This window comes from Cyprinus carpio, unplaced genomic scaffold (genome assembly GCF_018340385.1).
Source record: "Cyprinus carpio isolate SPL01 unplaced genomic scaffold, ASM1834038v1 S000006547, whole genome shotgun sequence".
NCBI classification, from domain to species: domain Eukaryota; kingdom Metazoa; phylum Chordata; class Actinopteri; order Cypriniformes; family Cyprinidae; genus Cyprinus; species Cyprinus carpio.
Window position 1 is genome coordinate 32,293 of NW_024879210.1, and position 11,957 is coordinate 44,249.

General features: G+C 41.9%; 1 pseudogene; it reads left to right on the plus strand.

Annotated features, from left to right (window-relative positions):
* LOC109064147 overlaps window positions 1–11,957 on the plus strand; it is a 41,481-nt pseudogene that overhangs the window by 15,595 nt on the left and 13,929 nt on the right.

Genomic DNA, 11,957 nt, shown 5'->3' on the forward strand with positions numbered 1-11,957 from the left:
TTTATTTTTGAGATGGAAAAATGCAGTTTTACAAATGCTAGAAATGTGGCTTTTTTTAAGGAAAGGTTGTCAGTTTGAGCCCAATTGAGAAGCAGAGGATATTATTGAAGAGGGTTATGCAGATGTTAGTTTTTGCTTTCATACTTTTGTTTTCTCATACTTTTGTATATGCTACTGCTTATGTTAGACTGTAAATGCTACTGCTTTTGTTAGAGTTTTTATAGATTTAGTAAAGTGAATGCGCATGCATGTTTGTTCTTTTTTTTGCTTCTCTGAAAATAAGTGTATAATTGGAACAGACCATTGTTGGAGCTGAGCTGTATGAGAGAGAGAGAGAGCCTGAGAAAGAGAGAGAGAGAGAGAGAGAGAGAGAGAGAGAGAGAGAAAGAGAGAGAGAAAGAGAGAGATGCAGAGCAGTGGACGTGAGGAACAGTATTAAGAACCGCAGCTTTAGAACATTGACTTTGAAACTTGTGAATTCATTACAATCGTTAGAAGACAGAATCACGATTCATATACAGTATGAATAGATTTTTGCGTGGACCTCTAGTTCGAACTGTGTCCTCATGTAACCATGGTTCCCTGAGTAGGGAACGAGACGAGGTCTGAAGCATACATTGAAAAAACACCAATGAGTTGGCCGGCTACAGCCTCTGACGTCACTACCGGCGCTACTATAAATAAGCACCAGGAGAATACGTCATTCTCTTCTTCGTCTTCATTGACTGTTTTTTTTTTTTTGAAGCGTGCATCTGAGAAACGACCACGGTAAGAGCGATCTTTCTCTGTTTATCATGGCATCCACTAGCAAGGCATTTAGACAATGTGTACATCCATGTCGGCGTTTTTTGACACCTGATGACACACACAGTCTTTGCGTCTCTTGTTTGGGTGAAGAGCACGTACGCGATGTCCTTGAGGGGGCGATCTGCATGCAGGTGGATCTCGCTGAGGAGTTTAGAGAGGGACTTTCCCTTTCGCGCTCTTCGACGGCAGACGAGAGTGAACTTCAGGTGTGTTGCCATTAACATTTTCTGATGCTGAAGTTAGTGCTCTGCTGGGTTCTGCCCAGGAAGAGCAGAAGATGTCGGAGGGTGGCGAAGAAGCTGAGGCTGAGCCTTCTCAATCCTCCTGCCCTGTGTATGTGGAGCTGTTAGAGGTTATGGATCACGCCACGGCAAAGTTGGACTTGCATGGACTTGCCATGGAAGCATGCAGGCAAAGTGACGCCACGAGGTTGCCTCGACGAGCGTTATTTTTCTTTGTATGGCCATAGAGCTCAGGTGAGGGTTAGATTTTTGTTTTTTTTTGATTTAGATGTTGAAGTAGAATGGAATGGGCCGTTTTCTTCTCGCATCCATCGGTTTCAGCATAAGAGTTATGCAATCTGTCTCTGTCGACATCAAGGTGATGCACGAAAACCGCTATGAGAGGATGTCCCCTGTAGAAACTTGATCTCTCTGTGGGGGAAACATCCTCTCTTAAATCTCCCTCTTTCCCTACAGGATACATTCCACTTAAATGGCAGCACATACGCAGAAGCAGGTCCTTCATTGCACACGATGGCAGTGTTTCAGGCTTATAAGGCTGATCTGCTGAAGGACCTGGATAAAGGCAAAGGCTTTTCAGCTGACCAGGTAGCCGAGCTGCGCCGCACCACAGACCTCTCTCTCCGTGCTACCAAGCAGGCCACCTCTGCCATGGGTAGGTCTATGGCGGCCATGGTGGTAACAGAGAGACATCTGTGGATGAACCTGGCAGACATCGATACTCCGGTCTCGCCTTCCGAACTTTACGTTACCTCCGACGAGACGGTGGTCGAGAAGTTCAGGGAGGCAAGGGTGCACTCAGCTGCCTTTAAATCCTTCATTCCACGAAGGTCCAGGTCCGAGCGCGAACAACATAGGGGTCCTGGCCTGTCTCGATCTGAGGATCAACGACGGGCGCAGAAGGCTAGTGTCGCAGCTTGCGCTCCTCCCCCGCTTGCGCAGAAGGCTAGTGTCGCAGCTTGCGCCTTGCCTCCCTGAACTTCTCGACCACCGTCTCGTCGGAGGTAACGTAAAGTTCGGAAGGCGAGTATCGAGAAAAAAAAACCCTTTCTTTCCTCCCGATGTCTGCCAGGTTCATCCACAGATGTCTCTCTGTTACCACCATGGCCACCATAGACCTACCCATGGCAGAGGTGGCCTGCTTGGTAGCACCGAGAGAGAGGTCTCTGGGCAGGGGTAAGAGGAATCGTGGGTCACGAGGAGATAAGCAGAACCTGAGGGCTGTGATTCAGACGAGACAGCGTTCTCGTCTGAATCGGAGTGATACCTAGGTAGCTACTCATTCCCTTTGGGTGTTTTTTTAACTTCTGCTTTTATCCTCCCCTGCCTAATTCCCCTGTAACCACCAGCTCTCCACCTGATCGAGGATAGGTGGAAAATTCTTGCATAACAGTCTCCTAGGCTGGACCTATGATGTTTTTGGCTGGTTCTATGTTCATAGCAACCACCTTACTGATGGTCTGGACTAAAAGGAGGTGCCCCTTGAGCGGGGCTCCAGTGCAGGAGGGTGGGTGAGTATGTAACCCTTTCTGTATATATTTATGTGTATAAATTGCTGGTGGTTATGTGTCTACTAATAAACTCTGTGAGTTTCCTTTGCAGTGCTCAGTTACGGCATTTACTAAACACTCGTCAGCACCGGCCGTCCGGCCTCGTGCTCTGGTATTAGGCGCCCAAGATCACAGGCTTCTTCGGGAGCCTCGCTGATCATCAGACCTGGCACAGCACTGCAGGGAATTTCATGGATGGTTAGGGGCCTCCTGGCCGCTTAGTTGTGCTGTCGCATCCAGCGGGAAGTGGAGGTGGTAGTTACGGAAGTCTTCCTGTATATACTGCCTCAGGTGATGCTCCCCCCGCCAGAGGTGTGCAAAATTTGAGCTTGCCTCTCCCGTGCGGTTCAGCGCCTCTGCGATGCTTAGGAACCTTTAAGTACACACGCTAAGCTCTGTGCACTTTCTAAAATCCACGTAAATGGTAAGCATGCACGCAAGACTCTGCGCACTTTTCTGAAATCCTGTACGGTAAGGGTTACGTGGCTCAGCTTAGTTTTCGAGATGGTTAGACCTTGGTTCCTTGGGGTCCATTCAGCCAGCGTGTATTTGTTTATACACTTCAAGAATTGCTTCCCTCAACGTGAGGGGCTATCTGGGCGATTCTCTTGGTAGTTTAGCAGAGCTCCCCTTTTCCAGGAAGGGTCGCCTATGAGTGCACTACTCTGAATCCGGAGTTCTCCTCTCATATGAGACTAAGTTCTCTGTTTTTTCCCCAGCATTATTTCCACCAGCATTATTTCCACAGATCGAGTTGATGACTCTCAAACATATTGTTTGAGATGCACCATTCCATCTATGAGCTGCTCCATCAGAGTGCCACGAGAGCCCCTCCTTAAAACAGTATTTGAAAATCCATGTTATGGTAAGTGTGCACGTGAAGTCTTTGCGCACTTTCTGAAATCCACACTGTGGTAAGTTCGCATGCTAGTGCTCTGCGTTCTTTCTAAAATCCTATTTGGTGAGGGCTTTGCGAGGTTGCTTTGTGCCCTTTCTTGAGTTGGTAAAAGCCCCGTTCAACTTGGGCGCCACTCCATTCATGCATCCTTGGATACCTATCTAAACAGGGTGTTGCTACTGGGGATCTGTTGAGACAGCTCCCTCAGCAAGCTTATGCGAGAGCAAGCGGTAGCCCCTGTGTGACAGGCAAGACCTTGTATAAATACTGCGTTCTTAGCCGTATCCCTTTGAGGAATAAATCCTGATTCAAGCCTTTAGCTCTACCGGTCGAGACCCTAATGCTGGTATGTAGCTTAGGCCTTTGGGCATAAGGGATAATGTCATGGACAGCTGTCTAAAGTCCCAGGGGCAACTCCCTGGAAATAGTGAGTTGGTATAGATGTTTACCATGATTCTGGCCTGCACTCCCCTCAGCATGGCGGTGGAGTCTGTTCCCCATAGCAACCCCTAGAGGGATGCAGTTTGAAGTTCCCTTGAAAGGGAGGCGTCTCAGATTACAAAATGTAACCATGGTTCCCTGGTAAAGGGATCGAGATGCCATCCTCTAACTCCCTGCCATGTTTTGGACACAAGCTTTAGACGAAGAAGTAAATAATGTATTCTCCTGGTGCTTATTTATAGTCGCGCTGGTAGCGGTCGTCAGAGGCAGTAGCAGTAGTAGCAGGCACTCAACTCGTTGGTGTTTTTTCAATGTGTGCTTCAGACACGGTTCACCTATGAGGTGTTCCCCCATAGCCGCACCTCTAGAGGACCCAGTGTCTCGCTCCTCCCCCCTAGAGGACGCAGTGTCTCGCTCCCCCACTAGGGGAACCATGGCTACATTCAGAACCTGAGATGCTTTTCTCGACCCTCACTCTCTTTGCTGCCTTTTCCCGAGGGGTGGGCTTATCTGCTTCTGTTACATCGCGAAACCCGAAGCAAGCAACTCGTTGTATTCCCCTACCAGCTGCTTTGGTGGTGGCATTACTAAACTGCCAGGATTTTAAAAGATATATCTCCGCTTAGAATGAACTTCAGCCAGAACTTTGGTAGATATTGTTTATGCTCTCAAACAGCAACATTGCACAGGTAACTAATGTTAAAAAAATTGGAAATCACACCAACTACCCCTTTTAAGTTAACATCTTGTGAGAAAAGCAATTAACAAATCCATCAAGACATTTTTTAACTTCAAATTCAAAAATTGCTTTCTCCAGTGAAAAGCATACCTAAAAGTCTTTGTCTGAATCAGGAGACAAATATCCCCAGATCAACCACCATTTAGTGACCCAACTGAAAACAGTACAAAAAAAAGTTCTAAAAAAATATTTTATTTAAATTTTTTAAAGTGGAGAGGAACACATCGGATGGATCTTTTACTTCAAGGAAGCGTTCTTTCAAAATTTTTTCCAGACGCAATGGTTAAAGCTTTAAATATCTTAGAGGGAATTTGTTTCTTTACAAACTTAGCAGTCATGTGGATACTGTGGATTATTGTGAGTTTTTTTTTGATCAGATGATGAATTTGATAGCACCCGTTCACTGCAGTGGTCATGTTTGTAATGCTACATTTCTCCAAATCGTTAGGATGAAAAACTGATCTACACCCCTTCTGCCTGAGGGTGAGTCACTGTACAAGCAATTTTTATTTTGGGTGACATCTTTCTTTAATTTAATTTATCAGGGGGAATCAAGTAAATATTTTACTCGCTGATGGAAAAAAGTTTGGGAACCCTGCAATCACAAAGTCAATCACTTGTGTCCTGAAATGAAAACTTTCAAAATCTGGGATGATAGCTTCAATAATTATCATATGCTTTGCTTCTTTCTCGTCCCAGCTAACAAGCAATCGACCTGAAGTGGTCGGTTATGTCCAAGTGAGCCACCCAAGAGCTAGAGTAAACTAGTGATGGTGGGAGTGAATATGGAGAAAACCCAACCTAAAAAAACCTTGCTCTTCTACGCAACATGCTTGTGCTCAGACGTAGCACGTATGCTGTTGACCACTGTCCTGATCCTGATAGAGCTGGAGCGCTCAGCACGTAGCTTGTCCTCTCTTCCAGAGCCTTTAAGTCCTCCCATCAAAGCAATCTAACAAGGGATTCAAGAATTTTTTCCACCTCTAACATCTTCCAACAACACCAACAATGAGCTAACTTAACTTGATCCATCTTAACCTGTCCCATTTCAATAAATTGGAACCACGAGTGGGTCAATCAGCCAATACCACCAACATTTGTCAGTGTTAAGAGAAAAAAAAAAAAAATGCATCTCTGCCAGCTTTTCCATCCTACCACTAATAACAACTGAAGGCTTACAAAAGAGCATTTCTCTCGACATACATTGTACAGTACCATGGACTTCTACAAATTTGGGACACACTCCAAACTCAAAAGAAAAATACAGCTAAGAGACTACTGAAAAGAGTATTAATTATGTTCAATATATGTTATTTCAGTTCTTAGCAAACCAAATTTTAATTTTACACATTTTTTATATATCTGGTTATATGAAGCTATTTATAAGGTTGTAGTTTTCCTTGTAAATTTATTATCATAACAAGTAAAGGCATAATATTATGTAATAGGGAAATCATTCTTTTTTTATTAAAAATGTTAACAAGACAGAGTGAAATATTATATAATTGTTGTCCATTTATTTTATTTTTTTGTTGCTTTATACCACCAACTACAAGGGATTTGAAATACAAACAGTCAAAGGTGATGAAGTACGCTTTCAAGCAAACCTCATGGACCCCACCCCCCCCACCCCCCCCCCCAAAAAAAAAAAAACAAAAACAAAACTACACAACAACAACAAGCCAGGACGAGTTTAGAAAAAATTTCACAAATACCTAAATAACATACGTAAAAAAATATTAAATCAGCAGGAGGGACAGGGACAAAAATCACCACAAAGAATCATAACCATAAAAAAGGGGGTATAATACTATAAAATAGTATACTAATCTTTAGTTCTACATAGTAAAGTTGGAGGGGGGAAGGGACCCCAGATTTCTTGGAAAAATTAAGGACTTTACTCGTTCAGACGAATTTTGTTTCAAGGTTTTAAAACAGCGACATCTCCGCACAGCCATTCTGAACATGGGGGGCAGTGGCTTTTCCAATCCTGTAATATAATTCTCTTGGCTACAACCATGCCCAACATTAATCCCAAATGCAAATGATCAGGCAAAGAGGAAACGTGGGCAGATAGCCCAAAAATGGCACAATTCCATTCAGGAGGAAGAGTATGATCATATGCACTGATACAAGAGAAAAATATCTTCCCAATATCTCTGGAGTTCGGCAAGAACAAAAAGCATGAGATTATAAGTTCCTCTGCCAACTTGTACAGTAGATCACCCATAGGAGACACAGTGGGGTACATTTGTGGAGTCTGGTTTAGATTACTGCAGTCTGTGTTACAATTTTGACTGAATTAAGTGAAGTCGTGCATTGATGAACAGCTATGTATTCTCTTCAAGATTTCAGACCAGTGTTATCAGATTAAGCTGATACCAGCCTCCTTTCCCAGGCTACCCTAAGTCGTCAGAAGTTTTGGACCGGTTAGAGAACAGGGAGGACAAATGTGAAAACATATGCCGAGAGTTGGGGCTTGTTCGCACTAGGCTATAGAAACAAGCTCTTCCTGCTGAATCCTATAATCAGAAATAAGTCTGCTGAACATAATGGCGACTCTGCAAGGTAAGGAAAAAAAATGAGAATGAGTAAGATGATATTTACTTATCAAAGGAGGAAACGTGACCATCTGTGTACAAGTCGTTAAATGTGGAAAGACCCTTATTATTCCACACTTGAAAGGTTTTATCACTCAAAGCTGGTGTAAAAATATGATTCTCACAAATGGGAGAATGAAGAGAGGGCAGCGTGACACCAAGAAATTTATTAACTTGTTTCAATATCCTTAAAGAGCTATGCACAACAAAATTTTTAGTGATGTTCTTTAAAGGGATACTTAAGTTGGCTAATAATAAAGTCAGTGAGGAGAGCTTTGTTTACAGAATGAGATTCCATAATAATCCAGCTAGGATATGTGCCGCATTCCTTGACTGGTGAACAAGGAGCTATGATTCAACATACTTAAAGCTCCCTAACATTTGCTGCCCAAAAGTAATGTTGAAACTGCCATTGCCATCCACCCAGCTCTCTTTTTGATTTTTTCTAAATGAACCTTAGAGATGCAATGTGCCTTATAGCCCCAAGTCAAAAGAGAAAATGATAGAATCTAGGTTTCTAAAGAAAGATTTTTGTAAGATAGATTGCAATTCCTGAAAAACAAGCATAAATCTTAAAGGGCCACCATTTTTATAGCATTAACACTCTAACTAGTCTGAGAGATAGTGCAAAACTCCCTCCATTTTTTCTTGTAAATGGTAGATTTCAGGCCTTTATTGCAGCCAAAAAAATTAAGCTTAAATATACCTTTTGGATCTGTAGGAATAACCAGACCTAAATAAGTAAAACATCTTAAACAATTTTAAATGAAGTATAGACTTTTAGCTTTATTTTAAGAGGTTCCAACAAAAATATGACATTTACCATTTAGGAGTTACTGCCATTTTAAGCAAAGTACTTACTTTCAGAGCTCAATAGTATTTGGACAGTTCACTAAGAAGAGGCTAATTGAACAGTTGTTGTCCATTCCCTTGTTACTTTAAGACAAATTTAGCATAAAAGATCTTGGAGTTGATATGAGGTATCAAATTGGCAGTGAAAGCTGTTTGACTGGTGCTACCAATAAGAAGTCCAACAGATCTCAATGAAAGTGAAGGAGGCCATCATTAAAGTGTTACTTCCCACCGCAAAATGAAAATTTTGTCATTAATCATTTACCCCCATGTAGTTCCTAAAGAAAGATTGAGACTGTCCCATAGACTGCCACATAAGTTACACTGTCAAGGTTTAGGAAAGTATGAAAAGCATCATCAGAATAGTCCATCTGCCATCAGTGATTCAACCGTTATATTGAAACCCTCCAATTGTATCTGCTACAGTGGCCATATCATCAGCATACAACAATGTTTGCACTCCTAATAATAAAGCAGGAGAGCTTTTGTTTACAGAATGAGATTCCATAAGAATCCAGCTAGGAGTATGTGCCGCATTCTGATCAGAACAAGGCGAAGCTATGATTCCAATACATCAAAGCCCCAACATTTGCTGCCCAAAAGTAATGTTGAAAAAACTGCCATTGCCAAAATCCACCCAGCTCTTTTGATTTTCTAAATGAACCTTAGAGATGCAATGTGCCTTATAGCCCCAAACAAAAGAAAATGATAGAATCTAGGTTTCTAAAGAAAGATTTGCATAAGATAGATTGGTAAATTCTGAAACAAAGTATAAAATCTTGGAAGGGCCACCATTTTTTATAGCATTAACACGACCAATTAGAGACAGTGGCAAAACCCTCATTTTCCAATGGTAGGTACAGGGTCTTTCTTGCAGCCAAAAATTAAGCTTAAATATATACTTTGGATCTGTAAGATAGCAGACCTAAATAAGTAAAATGATCATGAACAATTTTTAAATGAAGTACAGACTTTTTAGCTTTATTTAAGAGGTTCCACAAAAATATGACATTTACCATTTAGGAGTTACTGCCATTTTAAGCCAAGTATTTCTATTTCCAGAGGAGCTCCAATAGTATTTGGACAGTTCACTAAGAAGAAGTTAATTGAACAGTTGTTGGCCATTCCTTGTTACTTTAAGATTGGAATTAGCTAGATAAAAGATCTGGGTTTGAGTATGAGGTATCAAATTGGCAGTTAAAGCTGTTTGACTGATTCATACCAAGCCATGAAATCCAATGAGATCTCAAATGAAAGTGAAGGAGGCCATCATTAAAGGGTTTATACTTGCCAGAATGAAATTTTGGCTCATTAAATACTTACCCCCATGTAGTTCCAAACTATACTTAAAAAGCTTTGACAATCTTGGGGCTGGTTTAAGATATTCTGGATAAGCGGGAAGGATTGAGACTGTCCATAGACTGCCATGATTTTACTGTCAAGGTTTAGGAAAGTAGAAAAGCATAATCGGAATGAGTCATACCCATCAATTGATTCAACCGTTATATTGTAACCCTCAATTGTATCTGCTGCAGTGACTGTAAATCAGCATACAACAATGTTTTTTCTCCTGTCATTTCCAATCTGAATACATTTTAACAAACAAAAAAGGGCTCACCGTGCAACCCTGTCTCACCCCAATGGTACAATCAAAATATTCTGTTAAACCTTAATTTCCTTTCACACATGACTTAAGTTTAGAATACATAGATTTTAATACATTAAATACTTTCCCACCAGTACCATTCTTAGTGAGAATAAAATACAAAAGAGTATGTTGAACACTATTGAAAGCTTTGGAGAAATCAATAAATACGTTAAGCAGTGAGATTCCTCTATAGTTCTCCACATAATTTTTATCACCATTCTTATATAGATGACAAATCACAGCTTCACACCAGGACTCTGGGAAATCTCCTGTTTCTAATATTTTATTATATAAAGAAAGCATTATGGACATAGCGTATGTAGTGCTATTTTTATCATTTCAATTATAATACCATCCAGTCCAGGTGCTTTCTTTGTATAATAAAATGGCCAGAAACGGGAGAATTTCCCAACTGTCATCTATAAAATGGTGATGCGTATAGTGGAAGAAACTTACTGAAATCCTGCTATTGTGATTTCTCAAAACTTTAATAGTGTTCGCTACTCTTTATTTCTCGCAAGTGTGGCAAAACAATAGTGAAAGTAGGTTTAACAGAGCTATTTTGATTGCTACCGACCAGGGTGAACAGCTTTTGTTTGGCGTAGTATTCGGGTGAAAATGATGAGAGAGATACCAAACATTTTCTTGTAATAACTTGTGTAACCACTGTAACAGTACTGATTTGCAATACTGTGATTTGAATCACTGATGACACGAATGAACTCTGATGATGCTCTGACTTTATGACAGTGCTGTATGAAGCTTGATTATGGTTTGATCTCAATCGCTTCGATTTTCATCGATATCTTTAGTGGCTGTTCCGGGCTGAACAGCTTTTACGGGGCTGGTATGAGGGTGTGTTGACAAAGAATTTTCATTTTGCGTGGTAACACTTTAATGATGGCCTCCTTCTCATTATTTCATGTGGCAGCACCGATCACTTTCGCTGCTGTTGATACCTCTAACTCCGAATCTTTATCTGCTAAGTAACGAAGTGAACAGCTTTGTTCGAGTAGCTCTTCTTACAGTGAACTGTCCCAAAATACTGACCGGAGAAGCTGCTGAAAATGAAGTGCTTTGAAATGACGGCCAACTGTGATGAAATGTGTGGAACTTTCTTAAAAAATAAAATGAGATACTGACGCTTCATTTGAAATTGATTCATGATCATTTGCTTATTTGGAGTCTGGTTGATACAGAAATTTCATATTTAAGCCACGACGCAATCCTGGGTAAAATGGAGGGGGTTTTGCTGCTGTCTAATTGAACAAATGTTAACAAAAAAATGATGACTACTTCGTTTCGGGAAATTTACCCAATCTATCTTGCAATCTTTTGCTTTAGAAAACTTACAGACTAGCTCATTTTGCTATTTGAGACTTTATGAGCGCATTGCGTACTCAGGACTACTGAAAAATCCCAGTAACGGGCAGGGGCATTCTTGACGGAATCATGGCTAACTGTTCTGATCGAGAATGCGGCGCTACTCAGTTCTTATGGAGTCTCGACTGCTGAAACAAAGCCTAACTTTGACGGCTTTTTGAAACATCGCTAGTGCTGGGCGATGCGCTATTTTCCAGAATGTTGAGGCTGGTGAAACTGGCGGCGTCGCGCTGCTCTTCGTGCTCCCCATTTGTGGCGATATATTTTTTACGCCGGCACGGTGATCGAAAACGCTTTCGAAGGTGGTGGAGATAATGAGTCTTTCCCGTTGCGACGTGCAGATGATGCTTTCGCTTTAGTATCTTCTTGCTCATTCTCATTTTTTTCGCGCTTACGGGTCGGCATTATGACGTTTTATTCTGACCCATGAGATAGGGAAGGCATTGTTTCTGGCTCTGCGACAGCCCCGAACTCAGCTCTCGATGCTCACGATTCTCACCTGATGTAACATCTTCTGACTTATCTTCAGGGTGGCGGTATCGGCAGCTCTGATGGCATCTGGTCACCGAATCTTGTGGCGGAAGACTCAATTCGGTTCAGAGTGTGCACCCAGCTGCATTGTCAAACCGGGCTCCACGTTTGCGGCTGTGTCTTTCTAACTGTTATCGTGGTATCTCATGGCGACTGGCGCTGAGCTCGGAGATGACGGAAGATGACTGCTCTTGATATTCGGTGGCTCATGTTTCCTCCTGAAAATGAGTCCGGCCGTGCACGGCTGCTCTGCGGTGGTACAATAC